This window comes from Coturnix japonica, chromosome 4 (assembly GCF_054131305.1).
Source record: "Coturnix japonica strain WE chromosome 4, WE-NBRP24, whole genome shotgun sequence".
Taxonomy (NCBI): domain Eukaryota; kingdom Metazoa; phylum Chordata; class Aves; order Galliformes; family Phasianidae; genus Coturnix; species Coturnix japonica.
In genome coordinates, this window is record NC_140666.1 from 44,527,317 (window position 1) to 44,548,935 (window position 21,619).

At 34.8% G+C, this 21,619-nt stretch overlaps 1 protein-coding gene across 20 annotated transcripts in view; it reads right to left on the bottom strand.

Annotated features, from left to right (window-relative positions):
• The window catches only part of TENM3 (teneurin transmembrane protein 3), a 770,347-nt gene that overhangs the window by 432,403 nt on the left and 316,325 nt on the right, over positions 1 to 21,619 (bottom strand). For all 20 annotated transcript variants that reach the window (XM_085545060.1, XM_085545048.1, XM_085545077.1 and 17 more), the window contains one exon: positions 8,275 to 8,326. The gene's annotated coding sequence lies outside the window, so the exon portion shown is untranslated. The remainder of the gene's footprint in view (positions 1 to 8,274; positions 8,327 to 21,619) is intronic.

The following is a 21,619-nucleotide window of genomic DNA, read 5'->3' on the forward strand; positions in this document are numbered from 1 at the left end:
ACAAAGCACTTTCAGTTGAGTTCAGCCTGGTAGAAGCTTCTTGATGGAGCTTATCTCAAAATCATTTGAAGTCCAAAGTGTCTATGCAAAACCATTAATCTCAGAATGTGTCTAAACACCATCCTGGAGACAGGCTGCAATTTACAGTTCTCTGTGACAGAAAAATCACTGGTAGAGCCCTGTCATTTAACCCCAATGATTTCTTTGGTAGGCACGGAAAGAAAGGTTTTCATACTGTCCTGTCACAGAAGGACTACAGAATCTGTCAACACTGTGTAGCTTTTTAAAAATTTTTTTAAATAAAAGCGACATGCAGGTTTTTCTAGTCATCGTGAAACAAAAGTCAGCAAGGTGGTCTTTTAGATCAGTGTCATTGACAAAAGCTTGCTACATGAAGTATAAAGGGCGCTTTTATACTTCTTGGGGAAAACATGGGAAATATATTTCTGCCTTCTGCATCAGGTTTTTGTTCTACCTACTTTAAATGTAAGATGGAGCTCTCCAGTTTCATACAAGCCAGAAGTATGGTTTTAATCTCCAATTACCTTAAGACGCATGTTTGATAGACAAAGACTCCAGAGTGATGGCCATATTTATCTGCCCAATAAACACAAATCAAAGTTCTGAAGAGTCCAGCTGGCTAAAAATCATGTTTGTTTAAAGAGGACATTCTCATTGAATTTACAGTTTGAGTGCCTCTGTGTTTGGTATGCGTTTCACCATCACAAAATAAACTCTATGTAACAGGGGGTCTATCTTAAAGTTTACGGATATTTGCAATGCATGAGTTTTACATAGCTTTCCAATTGCCTTCATATATCTACGTAGAAAATATTTAGCAAAATATAGACATACTGCATATGTTTTAAAAACTCATGCACTCCTCACACAAGTAAAAACTGGCTGAAGTGTCAAGGAACAATGCAACATATTGTAGGGGAGGAAGAAGAGAAAATACCTTTATCTATGGGCCTCCTCAGAGTTGAGAACCTTCAAAAGTACAGATCTGATTATCAACTCATCAATACCTCATTTGTTACAGCAGCACCCAGGAAAAACCTCCTGAACTACAAGATGCACCACCTGATATTCAAGCCTGATCAGATGCCAGGGGCACATGTACAGCCATGGAGCTCCTATTATTCATGATCTTTAAGAGATGATACTGACCATCTCTGCTTCATTTATGAACACAAGAAAAAAGAGTTCAAGAACTGCATTCAAAACACAAGAAAACAGCAATGATAATGTTGTAAAATGAAAACAGTAGTCAATGTGTTTAAATGTCTTTTCTGTGTATAGTGCCCAGAACAATCTATTTGAAGGGGGGCTAGACAAGAACTTATATACATTTTTTTCCAGGCACATTTTTAAACTGCAGCGATAGCAATAAGTGCACTAAAAACTTCCGATTATGAATTCATTTACATCTCCTCATTCAAAATTAGTTATCCTCGATGCAATATTAAGAGTGATATTAGTATACTTTTTGATAGCTTTGCAGTGCATTAAGCTAGCAGTTAATAACTTAGACAATCATAAATACAGTAACTACCAGCGTTAAACCATCAATGACCATCAAGGACCATCAATGTTGCAAAGCTTTCAGGACATAAATACCTTTACATCTGAAAAATGTTTGTATATACATTTGTAAGCAATCTGCTTTCTCAATGCACTACAGCATGCTTAAATAGGTTTACAATTCCTGAGAGTCATGTAAAGTGTAACTACTCATCACAATGTGCCAAAAAATGAATATTTTCTTCAGAATTTTAGAGCAAAAGGTTGTGAATTAAAGGGACTAGTGGCATTTATTAGAATTCCGTAGATTAAGAATGTTAGCTATGCACTACATTAATCCAGGTATCTCATGTTTTATTATTAGCATCCCAATATTTTCTAATTTTGAGCATTTCCTAAGAAAAAGTACTACTTTTCCTGAAATCTAACAGAGTGCAAAGTGATTCACTGAACTAGACGCATGCATACTGTGGCCAGGGCCACTAAATTCTTTTGTTTTTGTAGCCTGTAATTCCTTCCACTTTCCACATCTTCAGGTTTTTCTGTGTGTACAAAATTCTCCACTTTAACCTTAACTTTTTCTGTCCTTCTGGTGCTCACTGACAACCTCTGAGGCTTGCGCTTTATTCTCCTTCAGGGCTCATTCTTCTTCTAAATACTCATCATCCATTGCATTCTATAAAGAGAGTTCCCAGCAGTAGTTTTTAAAATAAAAGATAAAATGTTCAGTATCTGAACATTTAGGGCTCTAGTGTCAGTACCTGCAATGCCTCCTGTTGACAATGATGGTTATCACTGGGGGCAACTAAAGTATGTTCATTCTGAACTGTCTTCAGAAATCAGCCTTATCTGATTGTTCTTTCAGATCAAAAGAAGTACGAAGACACAGTAAGCTGTGCATATTCTTTTACTTTGCACTTTGTTGTTAAAAAAGAACGAATCCCACTAGGACCCATAAACCACTTTTAGACATCACTAATCTTTGCTATGGATTTCTATTTTTTTCCATATACTGCCATCTGACTGATTAGATTTTGATATTTTAGTGACACAGAACAACGCTGTTAGAAATTAATGCACAAAACATATAGAAATATCTAGACAGACAAAAGAACACTTATTGCCCTAAGGAAAATGACATGTAATTCTCAGCACTTACAGCTGAGTTTAGGCTTCTTTTTTCCCCCCACTATAAATATGTAGTGAGCAATAGTAATACCTGCAAGGTCTCACCTGGTGCTCTTGCATTAAGATATTGTTATCTTTTAAATATTTGTGTAAGGTAGCTTGCACTGCCTCTTACATCAGGTTCAATTTCAATAATTAAACACATAAGTATCTTTGTCAATTGTTTACAAGCAGATTAGAGAAAAGCAATCTTTTTTTTTTCTTTTTTTTCTTTTTCTTTTTAAAATACACAAATAAATACACAGCATAGTTAGCATTGATTCTGGCAAAAGAGATGTGAAATACCACACATCAAAGTTTTGTTGAAAAAACAAACTGGAATTGAATCGTATGTGGTACATCTCAGGCTTCGCATTCAGCTTTACACAGATGGAGCTGTAATTGTTGGAGACTTCTCCAAGATCTCTGAGGATCTTTATGTTTGTATAAAACAGCACAACCCACGTGATTGATACCAAGTGAAAAATGAAACATATATTTTATGCTGCCTTTATATTCTCTGACACAGCCATTATCAATGGAATTAAAATTTTAACATGAAGCATGAAACCTACCTCTGTTTTCTGCATCCACACTTTGGTACATACCTTTAATTTATATACTACTGAACAAATCTCAGAAAGTCCATCTATAATCAATCAGACCCCAATTTGCTAATGAGTTCTACCTGGTTCATTGGCTTGTATCATCCAAATGACCTGGCCTTTTTTCCCCCCATTAAATGATGATCATGTCAATTACCATCTTATTGACACTCGTACGGAGTTTGTTGATCTTTCTCTGTCCTACTACAGTATTAAAATGAGTTCTGTGCAAAAATATGATTTGCACAGTATCCTGAAGCACAATGAGCCAGATCACTGCATCTTCTTGGTACCTGTCATATGGTGGAGAAAAGGATTTGGATGACAATTGAATCTGAAACCAGTTTGCCATCTGCTCAGAAGTGAATGCATTAAAATATCCCTATTCATTAAAGGAAATGTCTCTAAAACCTCTTTGAAAGCACATCACAGTAGATCTTGAGGTCAAATCTTCCTTTCAGGAAATCACATCCCCTCTTATACACGTAGTTAAATCTACATAGACTCAGCAAAAATCTGCCACTCAAATGTTGATTCTTACTGTACACAGAAAGTGTACAAATCACAGCTTTCTCATAAAAAAGACAGAATGTTAAAAACAATAAAAATCAAGTTCTTTGTTCTCTCACTGGAAATTCTCACTGACAAATTGAGTTACACTCGCTTTTGGTTCAGCTTCAAGTACCAACTTTGCATTTTCCTGATTTCTATGCTTCATGATTTATCTCCTTTGGGCTATTCAGGCTAGCTGGATTCAAAAGACTAAGTATAAAAATCATGGTACAAACTCTACCACAAGTTTGCCTTACAAAGTAGTTCAAAGAACCCTAATAAACCACGAGTAAGGGTTTTTGAAGGGAAGTAACAAAATGTTCTTTGAAACAGTAGTGCAATGATTCAAGAATAATTGAGCATCTTAAAATGAAAAGGCTGCAAAACTCATGGCAACCCAAAGCATCCACTGTACTCCTTCTAGACATGTCATTACCATGCTGCAAGAGAGAAATTGTCAACATTATTTAATAATGTGCTCAAAAAACAAATAAAATCTTAGATTTTTATTTCCCCTTCTATTTTGGCATGTGAGTGACAAACAGTACTCATCAACATGGGGAACAAAAGGATCCTTTAAAGAACTCCCTGTTCTTTTTCATCTAATGCACTATTCAGAAAACACAACCTTACCAGTTCAGTTATATCCATAATGTCTGAGAAAACCCAATTTCTATGTCATACCAAATATTTTTCTTGGAAAAATACACTGGTTTCTATACAGAAAGTAAAACACTATTTTTCTAATATCAAGTTAGCATAAAATTTTACAGACCAGAAATGACAGCATCTTCTAGAATTTACCACCTATTATATTTATTCTCTTATCCTGTAGCAAACAACATACCTATAAATGCCAAAAAACTCCAGAACTAACAGCAAGTTCTATAATATTGTGTCTTAGTAGTTAGCACTGAAAATCCTGGGTGCTACAGATGTTGCACCTCCCTAGGCACAGTGTTTTTCCCATTGCTCTGCTGCTCTAAAAGACAGTCCCTAATTTTGCCTACAGACAGGAGAATCCAACCAATAAACACACCATTTGTTCCTAAGGACAAAGGTAAGTTTTCACCCCTCTGGGACAAGAGTGCTTATATATTTTTCAGAACGCCCAGAATATTTCATACTGAATCCCCTGATATGTAAGGTCAGCTTTACCTAGATGAAACAAAGCCTGAGCTCTAAAGCCCATCTCATGCTGTGCACATGCTAGCAGGTTGCACTAGGGCTCAAGAGTAAGTCTAACTTCCACTTTCTGTTGGAATCCCAGGAGATTCGGGATCTTGTTCACGTGGCAAAACAATGTTTTAGCAGTTACTTTAAACCTGAGGACATCTGAGGTTTACAAAGAAGGCATCTCTTCATTTATGCTGCTGTTAAACAGATTAAGGTAGATATGCTTGGGAACTGCATAACGACCTGATAAAATGGAGCTCACTTCTAATCAAACAGCTCCGACCACATCTCATTAAAAGTATAATGCTGATTATGAAAATAACAAACTAGAAACTAACAGGTATTGTATTAATTGACTTCAGACATTGAATTCATAAACAAACACATCTCAAAAAAAGGGGCTTTAAAGAGGCTGTACATGGGGAAGTACACTAAATTCCTGGTGGCCAACAATGCTTAGACAGAGAAATTTCCCCTGACAAGCAAAGCAGAACACTGTGGCGTTCTGCTGAGAGGAGAATCTTGGCCCTAATCTGTCCTCCCAGAACAATTCCAGTTGTGAGATCATGTATGTGAACATTAACCCTGTAGAACATACCGGCCAGGTGATAGGCATACATCTGTTCCTATTCAGAGATCATACAGAATTTTAAACATTAGCTCCTGGAAATAAATGTCAAATGCACTTTAATATTAAGATACATGCCTGTATGAACCTTAAACAGGACCTGGAAAAAACCCTTACTGCATTTTCTGGTCTTAAACATTTCTGTCCATCACACTTAGAATTGCTCCCTTTACTGACATGAGCCCAGGAAGGTACAGGTGACAGCAAAAAGTTGCAGTAGGGGCAATTCAATATTGTTAAATAACACAGGAATAATTATAGGCTGTAATGACTAAATGGACAATGGAAGGTAACATTTTATATTAGTTTTACGAGCAAATGTTAGTTTCAGACCATAAGTCTGATCTGGGAATATATTTCTGTTATCAAATAAAAGCATATCCAAACAGCAGCAGGCGCAGATACTACAAAAATGTATGAACACTAAAAAACACAAACTCGAGTTAGCAATATAGTCTTAACGCTTAGTCCTGGATAAAGGGAGAAACACCTTTCAAATAGCTGAACAGAACGTGAAGAAATCACTCACAGTAATTTGTTGCTTTTGTTTATTTAAGTGGCATTCATACAGCCCTTCTAAAGTGAAAAACAGACTAAAGTACATTCTCAAGAATCAAAGAAATAGCAGAAGTGTATTTCCCTAGCATTCATATAGTCAGCTGAACGTTAAATTTATCCGTACAACTTTGAATAAGTGATATATATATTTCCCTATCAACTACAGTTACTTTCTTTATTCTAGAGAGAGAATAATCTGATAAATCTCAGCTAGGTTCACAAACTGCATTTGATTAGGGGAAAAAAAGAAAAAAAAAAAGATATAAGAGCATATTTATAAATATTTGTAGTTAAGATTCATTAAATATTATTCTAATATTTTATCGTCTGACAATTATCTGTTACTAGAAGCTTCCATACAAACCAGTGCAAGACTTAAGTTGCGTACTGAAAATGAAATGATAAAGAATAATATTGCACAGAAAAAGTACACTAAAACTTCCCAGTTCACCCAGGCATTTCTTTCAACATTAATAACTCCCATTACTTATTAATTTATTAAAACAAAGCCATGTTATCCCCTCCTAGAGATTAGATTGAGAGCTGAAGCAGGATGCTGAAAAAAGGTTACAGAAGTTACTTACATTGTGTGCAACACTAGAACTGCAAGTATATACTTTTTAGCCAATACCTCTAATTCTCACAGTTCCACGAATGAGATCACTTACTCTACCCTACTGATGCCGTTCCTTTGTCAGACTCAAGAAAAAACTGCATTACTCAGCAATTACAGAACACATTTAAATTAAGTATGACAACAGAGCTAGAACATGAAAAAGAGGAAAAGCTGATAAAAAACACCTGATAATGAAGTCCAGTTCTGATGATGATGCGATACAGTATCTAAAGACTTTTCCAGGTTACTGAGACTTTTATTCTTTTACAAGGGAGAAGGAGAGAGAGTTAAAAAAAAGAAAAAAAGAAGAATCTGTGGTCTGTAAATGATCAGCACAAAAATAAATTATGGTCAAGTAACTGAACTTTTCTGATGTGTAAATTGAATCACTCCCACACGCTGGTGTTTTATAATTAAAAGACCATTTTCACTGTGGGAAATTTTACTGAATTTTGTATTAAAAGAAGAAACAAACCATCAATCAGGAGGAGGTAGGGAACTCAAAGAGCTCAACCCATTAAACTTGAAGAGTGTAGTCGAATTCTGAATAACTTGCTCTAGGAAACTGTAGCTCTTTTAAGGCAGAATACTGTACAAACATTAATGAGCAGAACATGCATTTGATAGCTGTACTAAAACCTTTTGTAGCCATATAGAAGAACACATTTCCCATTTGGTGTCACAAGATGCCGAATACAGTTTTACACAAACCCTTTTTTCGAGGTTCACATACTTAAATGATCTGACTTCAGCTGCCACTGAGGGAAAAAAAAATCACCCATCTATAACTAAAGAAACAAATAAACAGGTATTGAATTGATTCAATACAGTTGCTATGCAAGTACTGATCAGACTGACTAATATTTGGTTACAACCAGTACACTGCCAAATGCAAACACAACAACTACCATTACAGAGATACGGTACTCTCCTGACGTGCTTTCATTTGAGTTTAGGTCCTAGATACAAAGGGCATTTTCAAGTTATTAATCTAAAGAGGAGAACTCTCACAAGAGAGTTAAAAGCTCTTTTTGAGAATTTCATTATTCATTCAATTATGTTATACTCTTGATAAGACTGACTGGTAACAGTGTAAAGCATAGAGAAAGAAAACCTTATCAAGTTATATCTTTTTTTTTCCAGACAAAATACTCATGTAAGTTAAATTTAACACTACACCCATTTATCCTATTTTTTTATTATTATTATTTTATTTTTTTATTTTGACCTACACTGTTATTGCAACAATAGTAAATTAGATACAGCAGCATAAAATATTGAGAAACGTTTAAGTCAATAGGGCATTGCATACTGAGCACATACTGGCCTCTTGTAATTTTGTAGTTATGCTCTATTCTGTCAGCTAGATAACCATGTGTCATCTAAAAATCACCAATGCAATACATGGATCCCATTACAGATTGAGGCCATCAGATGTTTCATCCTACCTTCAGATTTCTATCTGGTGTTATGCTGGTGGATCTCAGACAAGCCAGGTATCTGCAAATAGAATAGATTACGATTAATAAAGTCATTGTGCATTAAAAAAAAAAGTTTAGTTATTATTACAAAACACCACAGTAACTTGCAAAGCAGAATATTAGGTTTTGGTTTTTTTTTTTCTCTGTATGTTTTTTCCCTCTTTGACCAGTGATACATACGGAATGCATTTCTTAATTGTTTATATGTCTTAACATCTACAAGTGAGATGCAGCTCTCACAGTACTTACTATAGCAGCTGCTAGACTGGCATGTTTTAGGACAAATTTATTTGTTAAGATCACGCGGAAATTTTGATTGCACATTGCATGTTAAAAATGTTGTTTTGGGCATCCATTATCATTCTACTCCTTTAGTCTCACATTTGGTTTCTTCAGATCACATATGAAGAAGTTCCTTCCTTTCTACTACAGTGGAAAACTGATCAGGAGTCCAGAGCATTTAAAATAAAACTTAAGATATAGGTCTTCCTAGCTTTAGCATAGAGAATGAGTTTTCAATGGCACCTTATAAATTTCATTGATGTATTATGTATCAGCAAACATGATAAATTGTCCTCCCATACTTTGCAAAGCCTGTGTACTCAAAAGTAATATGAATGAAACATATGGGAATGATACTAATTGTTTTTATAAAGAAAAACATAACCATTAGCACTTAGAATATATAAAAAAAGGCTATTTTCAGAAAGCATTTTTTCATGCACATTACAAACTTGCAGTGAATTTGGAGTATTCCACATATAAAAAGTAAGCATTGATAAATCAAGGGGATAGTGGAACAAAACCTTTGCTTACAATGACAGCATCTGAAAATCACACTTCATTCTTTTATTTCTAACATTCCAGTTACATTCACACCCTTCTGCCTCAAACTCCACAACTACTACTTGCATCTAGAACTTCTCTCCAAACAGAGATCCAAACAGCCTTTAAGTTTTTTTATTTGACCTTTTAGAAACTTCACGTGACAACGGCAATGATGATAGAATATGAATAAATGCACACTTCCTGTACTTATGTAAATATTTTTTCCATCACAAAATGCTTTGCTTCTGTTTCACTGAACTTTCAGCATTAAAAAAAAAAATGCAGTGTGAATGAGTACTTAGTGTATACATGTATATATATATATGAATACTAATTTCTTTCAAGGTGAAGTGTAAAGGATTTTTTTTTCTTTTCTCTTGTTTTAAATGTAGATGTTGATCAAAGAATCAGAAGTAGTAGTGTCAGTACAATGCAACTAATGGGCACAGCACCAGAAAAGTCATTCCTAATACTGGCCTCAAACTTCTGATAGGCAGAGATTAAGAAATATTATTAGCACACTATTTTTAGCTTCTGGGGAAACAAGTGTAAACAAGTGTACACTCTAAGTCATAATATTGATGCTCTACAAACTGTAAACAAGTGGGTGGATATTGGATCTGTGCATCCAGGTTCTACACGAACCACAAAAGACATTTCCTCTGGTATCTGCAAATATGAACCCAGACAGTAAACTTCAGTGCAAACTTTTCCACTGACAAAAGTCTCCCTAAATTTGGGCCTTGGAGTGTAACTGAAGAAAAAAATAATACAGACATAAAATGAATAAATAGCCTGACTGTACAGTCAATATAAAAATTAAAGAAACTTCTATGCTAAAAATAAACATAGGAATTGTGAGGTAAATAAAGTGAGAAAAACAAAGCCTCAATACTAACAATGCCTTAAAGCACAGTGACCACTTGTCAAGACACTGATCTATAACATTTTCAAATCTGGATTTTATATCACTAAATACAAGGAAATTCTACTTTGAAATATTTCATATTACTTACTGTCATCTTTTGTGAGTACAAATCTCATTTTAAATTGGAGAAAATGAAAATTATGTGACTGTGCAGAGCTACTTTTTGCTTAATTGGAGGTCATCAGTATCATCAGGTCTGCTGGTTCGTACAGAAGCCCCAGTTCTATAGTATTTGCATTTTATCTTTTAGTTCTACATACAAAACCAAACAAAAAGTAACTAGGCTTGTATCTGATTTCCTGAGTACCCAATCATCCATATTGGTTTAATCAGAATCCATGCCATGCACTAATGGATCATATGTAGCCTACTTCAGGAATTCTGAAACCAAGACAAGCTGAAACCAAGGCTAATCTGAAATGCTGACATGTAAAGACCTATGATAATTATCTTTAGTTCCATCCTTATGTTTTCTACATGCATTTTAAGTTGCCGTAATTTTATCTTCCACTGCTGGAGGGTGGGCTAATGAGTTCTAAGTGATGATTTCACAAATTTCAGTCAAGCAGGAATTTTTACAACTACTCTGTCTTCAATATTTCTTATTTCTAGGTTTAGAAGACCCTGTGCCCAAAATTCTTCACACTGTCATTTCATTTTCTAGGTGCCTATCAATGCCAATTCAGTCCAGCCATACTTTGGAATATATTTCTAGAATGGCACACTTGAATGTCAAGCTAAGCGACGTTCACTGTCAACATACTTAACTCCCTTTGATGCTCTGATCATAATTTACTGGAGCACGATCAAAGAGTGCAGCCCTCAGAAGCTTGGGAAGGAGAACTGAAAATAGCAGCCAGTGAAAGACTAATAAACAGCAATAGAGGTTTATCCCACATCTGCTCAGATATGGAACTGCACAATTTCACTGGAATGAGTCTGATCATCAATCAGTGAAATATTTACATAACCATTCATCTAACAGAGAAGATGGAAAACATAGAGAAAGACACCACTTCTACTTGAGGTATAGGTGACCCCAAAAATGTGACAAAACTTCATTGCTGCCTGCCAGATAAAACATTGAAATGATCCAGTACATTCTACTTCTCTTTCAATTTTAAAGTTCTGGGTACTTGGAACGTGATTTATTATATTTCCAAGTTAACATCCATGAGAAATGGCTTTTTGATTTGAATTGAATAGCTTTCATGCCAAAAACCAGATTTCTGTTACAGGACACTGACAGGCAATTTTATTCCCTGCTCAGTTGTATTTTGGGATAGGAAAAATGGGTAGGTAACTTCTTTTCATGGAAACCTGTTCTCTCCACCTTTACTGGAAAGAACTGCTGAAAACTAAGTAGCAATAAATCCAGTGTTTGCGCACTGAGAAGGAGCTAGCAAAACATACAGCATATACTATATGGAGCAGACAAATGGCTATTGGTGATGTAGAAACAAACCAGGCAAGTAGCTTCTTGCAGAATTACACCCACCAAACATGATTTCAGTAGAGTTTATACTGAAGAGACTGGAGAGGACTAGATGTATACCATCAACTCAGAGATGCACCCTGGCTACTTAGGTGAATTGTACTCTTTTGAAGATTGCACTTGAGCAACCTCCCTAAGCACAGCTCAAAAGAGTCCTGAGCCAAAGACCAGGTAGGGCATTTTATTTACTAGTTCACTGAGTTAGATCATTGGCACGATTGATCCAAAATGAATGGTAACAAATGAATTAGAAGCTGCCAAGAGATCCGGTGCAATGGAGAACAAACAATGCTAGGCTCATTCAGAATGAAAGAATGGACTTCATAGACTGCCACTGTAAGCAGTGATCCACTACCACATCCCAAAAATCCAAAGAACCAGCAAGAGAAATTTTTTAAATGACCACAGTAATGTTGGTGTATGCAACTATCTACAACTGAAAGTGACAGTAAGAACAGACTTCTTGGTCCCAAGTAAATCCACTTGACTACCACTCATTTAAAAAGTGAAATAATATGATTTTAAAAAATAGCTTTTTTTTTTTTTTAATCTAACTATAGGTAGAACTATATTTTTATACATCAGTATTCTTATGTATATTTTTATAGTGGTATAAATAAATATATTTTAACTGTAACTACATAAGTAACTATATATAACTGGTCTATGCATGACTGCTTGTGTGACAAAGATTACACACTATATAAATACAGTATTTTACAACTTCATCACAGTAAAGCTCAACAGTGCAACTGTAAAACATAACTGTCACTTAGCAGTACAGATTTATCACCTTCTACATAAGCACTCTTTAAAAAAAATTAACTACAGCAAGAATATATGCACAGTATCCACAGAACCTTAACACTCTGCTAATTCACCTGGTTATTAGCAGTGAGGCATAGCCTCAACTAGAGCTCCTCATAGGAAGCTGGAACAAAAAAATATGAAAGAGCACTGAAAAATGCAACATTTTAAAGTTAAAATATAATTACTTAGAAACTATGAACTTATGCTTCCAAAGCAACTTTCCTCCCCAATTTTTTCTTGTGCTTTCTGTGGCAATGATATAGTTTCTATTGAACAGATTCTTTACATATTATTTTCATGTGCACAGTATTACTGGTAAAACCTGCTGAGATGCAACCTCACAGCTATAAAGATGCCAGTTACTTGTCATATGTGCTTAAAATAATTGGTATCATAGGAAAAGCAACAAGTAGCTTTAAAGATCAGTAATCTCTGTGATAAAATGCATAACATATGTTCAAAATGTGTAATAATTGGAGCACTGTTCATCCCATTTCATAGCAAACCGAGCCTTGATTAGACTATTTGTAAGCAGCAATTGCATGCTATAATTAAAGGTTCTTCCGATCTCATGTTCACCCCTACTCTACAACTTTTTCAGTTTCACGACGCTTTATACTACACAAAGACTGCTATCAAAAACAAGCAGAAAACTGCCCCTAAGAATTTTGTTCACAGAAACAAAAAGTAAAGAAAGCAAGAAAAATGGGTAAAGATAAGAGTTTAAATAGACTGGAATACTTAATTCCTTAAATTATTGTGATCAAGACTACAACAGTACTACTCACTTTTCAACAAAATACAAACCAACAGTATGCCTTATCTTCACAACACAAATTAATTCCTTGCACAGAATAATATTTTTTTCTGTTTACACATAATATAATCAGTAGGAAAAATGCACAATATCTATCAATGCTGTGCATAGAAAAGTATCAATATAAACGTTTCTGAAAAGGCAAAATATGACTGTTATAAAGACAATTTTAGGAATATGAAGATAAAACTATGCAATTATTCTATCTGAGTTACATTGTTATTGTTTTTCTTTTTGCACAAACTAATTTTAACAGGTTTCTTTTTTCTTGATCATTCCTTGATTATGTGTGCTTACATCCTTACATAAAGCTGAGGACAGCCAATTTGCTCTGAATGATGTAGTAAAGAGCTTTCCACTGTAGGCTGCTCCTGAGTGCTGAGCAAGATAAATTCTGTCAGTTCCCAGAGAAACCTAACGTATTTGAAAGCCAGTTGTTAAATAATGTTAGTATTCAGATCTGTACTGACTGAAGTCTCAAATTATTGTTAATTAAATGGAGTCTAGCCTTTAAAGGAACTCTATTTCTTCACTGATGAATCAAATAATTACTATTTTAATCAGTTTGGAGATTAAATTCCGGCCCATCAAAAGCAGTACTTTAACAAGAGCCAACAAGATGCTGAAAATGAATGTTCTGCAACTCCAAGACCTTTACAATTCCAATTCCAGCCCAAGCCAGCAACATTCAGTAAGCAGTTTTGCCCTCTCATCCCAGCTGCAAACAAACAAAACAAAACAAACAAAATCACTGATAAGAGTACACAGATTTTTTTGTTTCCATGTCTTAATCAGACACTGGGACATACAGAAGTTTAGTCAAACTACTGAATGCTATCCTAAAACTTCAGACTCTCCTGTTTCCCTCCCCAAACCCTAAAAATAGTCTAATTTCTCTGTTTTCTCTTTGTTATCTTCTTACCTATTCTTAATAATATCAATTAAATATAATTAATTCCTACACAAGAAATCCTTAAAAGCTCACTGCAGATATCTACCAAATAATTTATGTGCTATGAATTTCCAACAACTTTATAAGTTATGTGAAAATATAATCTGCCTTGTATTTGATCAAGTTAATATTAGGAAGTTGTAATTAGAGCAGAAAATTCAGTGAAAACTGTTTCTGTGTTACATATTTTTGAAGTCACAAAGAGACTCAAATAAATAAAAATGAATTGAATAGAATGCAATTTATTCCTTTCAAAGATTTTCTCCAATGGATATGAGAAAAGTAATAACCAATTCTAAGTTAGTTTTCAAATATGCAAAGTCAAATTGGACCATGATCACTAAAACTAAAGATAACCACCTCAGGCTAAACCAGCATGTGGTTTTGGATGCAACATTCTTTGCACTTTTCTTTTTTGAAGTCTTTTTATAAAGGTGTAAAACAGTTAGAATGAGAAAAGAGGGGCTAAGACTTTAAAGGTTTTGACAGTTTGCTCTGCAACAGCCATAACTGGATTTACTGAAAGAAACCAAACCAAGTATTTAAAAAAACTTAAGCTGATCTGCAAACATTTGCTGCAAGCATACATATTTTTGAACAAGCTCTTTAATAGTACTTTGTGGGGATGTAAATTTGTCTCCGGTTATTTTGGAAGTTTTTAGAGGAAACAAAAATAGAGTAGGCCTTAGAGAACAAGAAGCGTTTTGGGGAAAACAAGCACCCTAGAGAAATACAGCTACTGATACACACTGGTGGGTTATAATTGCCCTTGTCAACCTTGACCACTCAGTGACTAAATATCAGGAAAAAAAGTCAATATTACGCCAACTGTGCACTTAACTACAGTGTTTCTGTGTTCACACAGAGAAAACAAAAATCAATTTATTGTGTGAGAGCCTACCATCCTTTTGGAATTCAGTCAATCCACTGATTTATTAATGCTATTGATTATGCTGAACAAAACATACTATATGAAGACTTGCCACATCAAAATGTGACTCATAGTTTCCAGTTTTAAGATTTGATTTGACAGTTTGGGACATGAATTATACTTGAAAGAAACTCCATTCATAGAAATGGGAATTCTGTGAAAAAAATAAATAAGTTCTGCCAGATATGTTTCCTTCAGTCTGCAGAAATATGCTAGGTATCACCTTTAACTTTCATATTTAAATATTTATGCACAGAAACCTCTTTTCTAGGATCTGAGGCAAGATGGACACAAAATATAATTGCAATTAGAGATATGCTGAGCTTCCAGAAAATATGTCTGGAGACTAAGTCATGAAGAATACCTGCTGATTCCTGGGTAGCATGGGTACTTAACTTACCTGCATGCTGTGCATCTAGTTACTGTTTGTGTTTCACAGGAGAGATCCATTACCCACATCACTAGTGGGCAACCAATTATAAGGAGAACGTATTACTTCAGCTATCATAATATATTAGGTTACAAGTGGCAAATCATGAGGATGATCTACGATAATTAGAGGAAACTGACAGCAAGTTATGCATATGTGATCCATCAGAAGAGAAAAATGCAAAAATCAACAGTAACTGCCACATAAGATAGACTGGTCTTTTCTTGCCTTGTGGTTTGCACCAGTGACCATCTTCATTTACTTTAACATATTAATGCCTCTGGCTTAGTCATGATTAAATAGTTCAGCTTTAATGTGGGAAAACAACGATGTTTCAAAGGATTTTTAGATAAGGTCTTTAGTGGTGATGCACATTACAGAACTATAAACCTAGCACAGCTGTCTGTACACTAAGGTATATGCAACATATACTGCTAACAAAACAATTACAGTCAATGAGGCAGTTTCTATTAACTCGAAGTAATCCTTGCACCATCAATGAACTACATTATAGTAAACAGTGAAACCCCATTAAAAGATTTTCTATACCTTATGGTTTTCCTCTTGCAGGTAATTTAGACTCATAGAATATACTGAAAGGGAATCTCAACGATCTTCGAGTCCAACTCCTGGCTCCACAGAGGAGCACAGAAAATGGAACGCTTAAACCCCAGCAGATCGGGGGCCCGGGCCATGACCACTGCCCTGTGGAGTCTGTACCATGCTCAGCATCCTCTAGTGAAGAACCTTCTCATATCCTCACCTGACTCTTTCTTGTCACAGCTCCATGCTGTTCTTTTGGGTCCTGTCACTGTCCCCTGTGAGGAGCTGTAGGCAGCAATGAAGCTTCCCCTCAGTCTCATCTGCTCTGGGCTGAACAAACCAAGGGGCCTCAGCTGCTCCTTACATGTCTGTCTTGTTTTTCTGGTTCTTGTTTTTTTTTTTTTGCTTGTTTGTTTTTTTTTCTTTTTTTTTTTTTTTTAACTCTCACACACACACAAAAAAACCAACAATAAACAAAAAACCCAACACCATCACACAACAGAAGGATGTAAGAATAAATAAGAACTTAATTGCTGTATGAATCTTCCATGTACATTTATACTTGTAATAGTTTTAAAAGAAAACAATGATTGAGTTGTGACATAAATGACACGGTGAAACATTCAAATTCTCCTTTCTGAAAGGTATCACACTTCCATTATCAGTTTGATTCTCCACTGAAGTTAATAGAAGCTTTTCTACTACTATGAAAGATCTGGGCAGATATACTATGTACAAACATACAACATACATACGAGTAGCTGAGAAGTTCTGAAAATGTGACAGCTTCACAACTTTTAAAAGCAAACAAAAGAGACATATAAAAAAGCGAGCAAATAAAGATTACTTATTCTATAGAAAGTGCCTAAAATTGCAGCGCCAAGGTTGTGATTTTACATTACTGTAATTTGCCTTGTCTCAATGTTGTTAATAAAAGATAGCTTTAAAGGTACTGCATTGTGTCCTCCTTTACTAGAAAAAAAAAAAATTAAAAAAAATGGGGGATTTCTTCAGAAACATATAATTCAACCATCACATCTGATGAGCTTCTACTCTAGAGAGTTAATTAACAGCTGGGCATGGTACACAGAACTGGAATGAGGGAAACTCACTGCCGATGAATACTAGACTGTCTGCAAAGGAATAAATACTTTTTCCATGGCAGACAAAACAAAACAGGATTCTGAATTTGCTAAGCTGAGAGTTTAGTTCTTCAAAAACACCAGCTTCCAATCTCAATCAAAAGAAACAGCATTAGAATGTTAGAAATTATTATGAAAGAAAGCTGGACATGAAACATTTATACTAGACGTCCACTGTAAACTCATGTGAACACTTCGCTACTTACCATTACCTTTTTACCCTTTATTTAAGAAGAAAAAAAAATGCCTTAGGCCTACAAAATAAGAGGAAAAGTCAAGAAGAACATGGAGGCACTCCAAAGGAATTCCATACCAAGAGACACTGGAATAGACCAGAATTCTTTAGCATGAAAAAGAGACACCTGAAGAAGCATATTACTAGATGTCTATATAAATATGTATAGGGAAATTTCATAACTGTAATACTAGAATAGGAAACTTTCAATCAAACTATATTGGAAAAGTTCTAATAAGCAAATGCAAATGTGTTCTTAACAAAAATGTAATTGAATTGTTTGAGCCATTCTCACAAGATGACAAAGGTGACCATCATTCATAAATTAAAAAACCTAGAGCATTCCTTCATACCTACGCAACATAATATCCATTAATTGCTCTCCGACATAACAAGACCTCAAGCCATAGACTTCCAGGTGCTGGGAGGGTTTACACAGGGAAGTATTGCCTCCAAATACTTCTTTTTTTGTGCTTGCTCTTTAGACATCTCCAACAAATCTGACTCAATGTGTTTGCAACTTCTGTGTCAAAAGTAACCCATACTTCTGAAAAATGCCTGTTTTCTTTCTGTGTATAGGAGATACATTAGCTCTCATTCATCTTCATTAGTAAACTGATGCAATGCCACATTATCTAAGCTAAAGATAAGAGAGGTTAGATAGGTAAGGAATTGATGAAGGTGAGATACATGCCGGTAATGCTGAAAGCCAGACAGAGTTTTTCAGAGCCTGAATTTTGAGTGATGTTATTTAATATTTTCATTACTGATCTTGGCAGACAAATAGTAGGAGGATGCTGACAACATTTTTTGATGACACAAGGTAAGCAGAGGAGGACTGTTGCCTCATACAGGAAGCAAGGGATGACCTTGGGGCCTGGTCTAATAGAAATGGGATGAAGTTGCAGAGACAACACAAGATTATAAACAAAAGCTGTTTCTGCTAGAAATAGAAAGTGTCATTAACATCCCAATCTCTGAAGCATCCTGAACAATTTTACAGCTCTACAGATTTGCATAACTTTAAAATACATACATGATTCTTTCTGAGTTTTAAAACAGTACTCACTTATCTATGTATCACTATTTGTACCATCCTGCATCTTTTTGGGTTATCATCACTAAGAAAAAAAGCACGTGTGGTGATGAGTTAAAATTAAGCTCTCTATCTGTAACAAAAATCAAATACTAATTTTTCTTTTTAATGTCTTGCTTAGTGTAAACAAACTACTCACACCATGACCAAAATGCAATTGCAAAAGCAAGGTGTAACATACACTTTAATTTGATAAAACAATTCTAATTGCTTGACATCTCACATTTCATAATATGAAAGTTTGCAGAATTTAAAAGCAGAGCTGCATTCAAGACACTGGACAGACCTTTACCAACTTTTCCCAATCAACAGAGGACATTTCAGAAGAGAATGCAGAAATAGAGAGTAAGCTCTTCTTATGAAGTTTCTAAGTGACAAGTAGCTCAGCAAAGACAGACGAGAAACTCAATTATGTAGTTAGCAGAGTGATTTATATGCCTCCCATGGAAATTCTGAAGACCTGACCAAGGAGCTTGTCTCTCTGTATCAATTACAGAGCAAGGTGTAGCACTTAACTGTACAATTTAAGTTAAAACATTCAGCTTAGAACTTAGAGTCAGACATCAATATACTGGTTATATAATTATTTTAAATAGTTAATATAGCCTGAAAAATCTGGCATTTTCTCAAGAATATTCTATTATGTGCCTATTAGAGACATAAGTGACTGTTCTAGGAATTACTTATTACGACCACAGTAAACTCCCTTATTACAGCACAGATGAAAATGTCATTCTTTCCTATTTAACTACCAATTAACTAACCAAAGCACAGCTGCTTCACATCTCTAAAAAACACTGAAGTTACTGCCATTCACTACATTTGTAACTGACAACTGGATGGAAGAGGGCATATGAGCAAGGAAGAGTCAAGTACAGGATTCAAGGCAGCAATCTCTTAAAAAGTCACTTAAGGAGTAAAGTTTTAACATCTGTAGTCAGGAAAAGAAGAAACCACCGCCACCACAAAAAGAAATCCTTATCAACATGCCTATTAAGATAATGAGGAAAAAACTAATTAAAGTAAATTAGCTTAATGTGCACAGGCTGGATAAAGACAGATCACTTTTAAAAATCCAAGAAGATAATGGTACCCATTTGGGATATGTTTTTGGCATTTTTCACATAAATTGGACAGTTTTAGAGGATAAATATTGTACAGAAGTCCTTACAGACAATTATGTCTTCACAGTACTGGTGGCTGACATCATAAAAGTGTAATTTTAATTGCTATTAATTACATTAAGTCTACTTTTATTGAGTACTTAATGCCATCTCTGACAGTTTTAGTAATTTATGTACTTTAATGAAGCCACACAGTAGAAGTTTGGACATAGAGGGTCATTTACTCTGTGCTCAAAACAATCTACTTTACAAGCTTAGACACACAGGTTATAAAAACACTGACTTCTGTCCTCTCAACTTCCTTTTTTCCCCTATTACTTCAGCCTTATGGACATGTCTACAAAATTCAGTTTCTGACTTTTATTTTAGATGTACCAGAATTTAGTAAATATTCCTAAAAGAAACAGTTACTGTACAGTCTTCCAATGTGAAGCAACCTCAATCTCCAATAAGAAAAGCGATATTAGAGAACCCAAGGAAGGACTAAATGACATTAATTCATATAAATAGTGCACCAACTGGAATTGCAGAATAGTTAAAACAGAATGCTGCCACTGCTTTAGCATTCAACTGCAAAGCATGTCATGGCTAGTGACATAGGGCTGACTGATAGAACAACTTGGTACAGAGATTTAAAAACACATAAAATAACTGAAGTAATGCAAAATCAAAACTGAAGAAATATTTAGCAATGTCATTTTTTGAAATCCAGAGGAAAATAATGTTATTGAATTTAAGTTCTGTGCTAAAATTCATATCACTATTGTCAATAATTGTAGGTCTTCACTGTTTGTGTGATTTGCATTATTAAATTATGAGAAATTCATTTATCTCAGTCAGCGCTAGTTTCAATATTTGTGAACTAGTAATAACCTCAGTAGCACTAATGGGATAATTCATCTATTACTGCTTTTCCAACTATTTTAAAGCCTACTTAAAACACTATCAGCCATGTACAATTCTAGACAAGTGTCAAGACTTTGCAAACATACTTAACAGAACAGGCTACTAAAAGAAAAAACAGGCAAAATACACCAATTTTTGGGTCACTGATAAGATAATGCCCTCTCACTGGTCATGTGGCAGGGGTTTATTAATAACTGTGAATTGAGAGTTCCGTGCATTAGCTTCAAAGAAAACGAAACTAATACAGGTGCTTGCTATCCATCACCACTTTCACTTTGTTATCTATGCATCACGCAAATCAAGCTTGAGGACTTAGAACCGGGCTTTTAGAGCCCTAATGGTTTAAGTTGTGCTCTTTGCAAATGAAAAATGAGGCAGAATTCTCATTTTTAGACATTAAGGAATAGATGTAGTTACTTTTCTTAAAAATTAGGAAAGGAGTAATAAGATGAGAAACACTGGAATGTCTGAAAGCCAAAAATATCTAAAGGTTATGTTTGGATCTCAAACCAGATGAAACTAAAAATATTTAAAAATAAAAAAATACACATTTTGGGGGTTTTTGCAATATTAGTAACATTGTCTAATAATAATTATTTGCAGATATTCCAAACATTCCGCATTTTTCACTACCTACAGTGAAAACGTAGCATGGATCTTGATATTCCTAGTGCCTCTAAGAGCAGAATAAGCTTTAAGACTTGCATGAATCCAAAGAATGCTGAATACTGCAAAAACAACTTGTTCTGGGAATATTTCATTGTCAGGAAACTGAAAGAAATGGGGTACTTCTACATCATGATAAGAAATACTAGATCTTTATTTATAAGTTATTTAAATATTCAGTGCTTCTATTTGCATTTAAAGTGTCTCAGTTCCAGTATGTCCAGGACTGGCATCAGTAAGATTTGTTTTTTTCTCTGTAAACAAACACATTTTTGCCTTAAGACACTGTATATAAATGGCCACAGATCAGTTTATAGATAGGTTGATCTGAAAGTAAAGCCTCATTTTTATTTTTATTTTTAATTTATTTTTTTTTCCATGGAAAATACAGCAGACACAAAGAGCACAA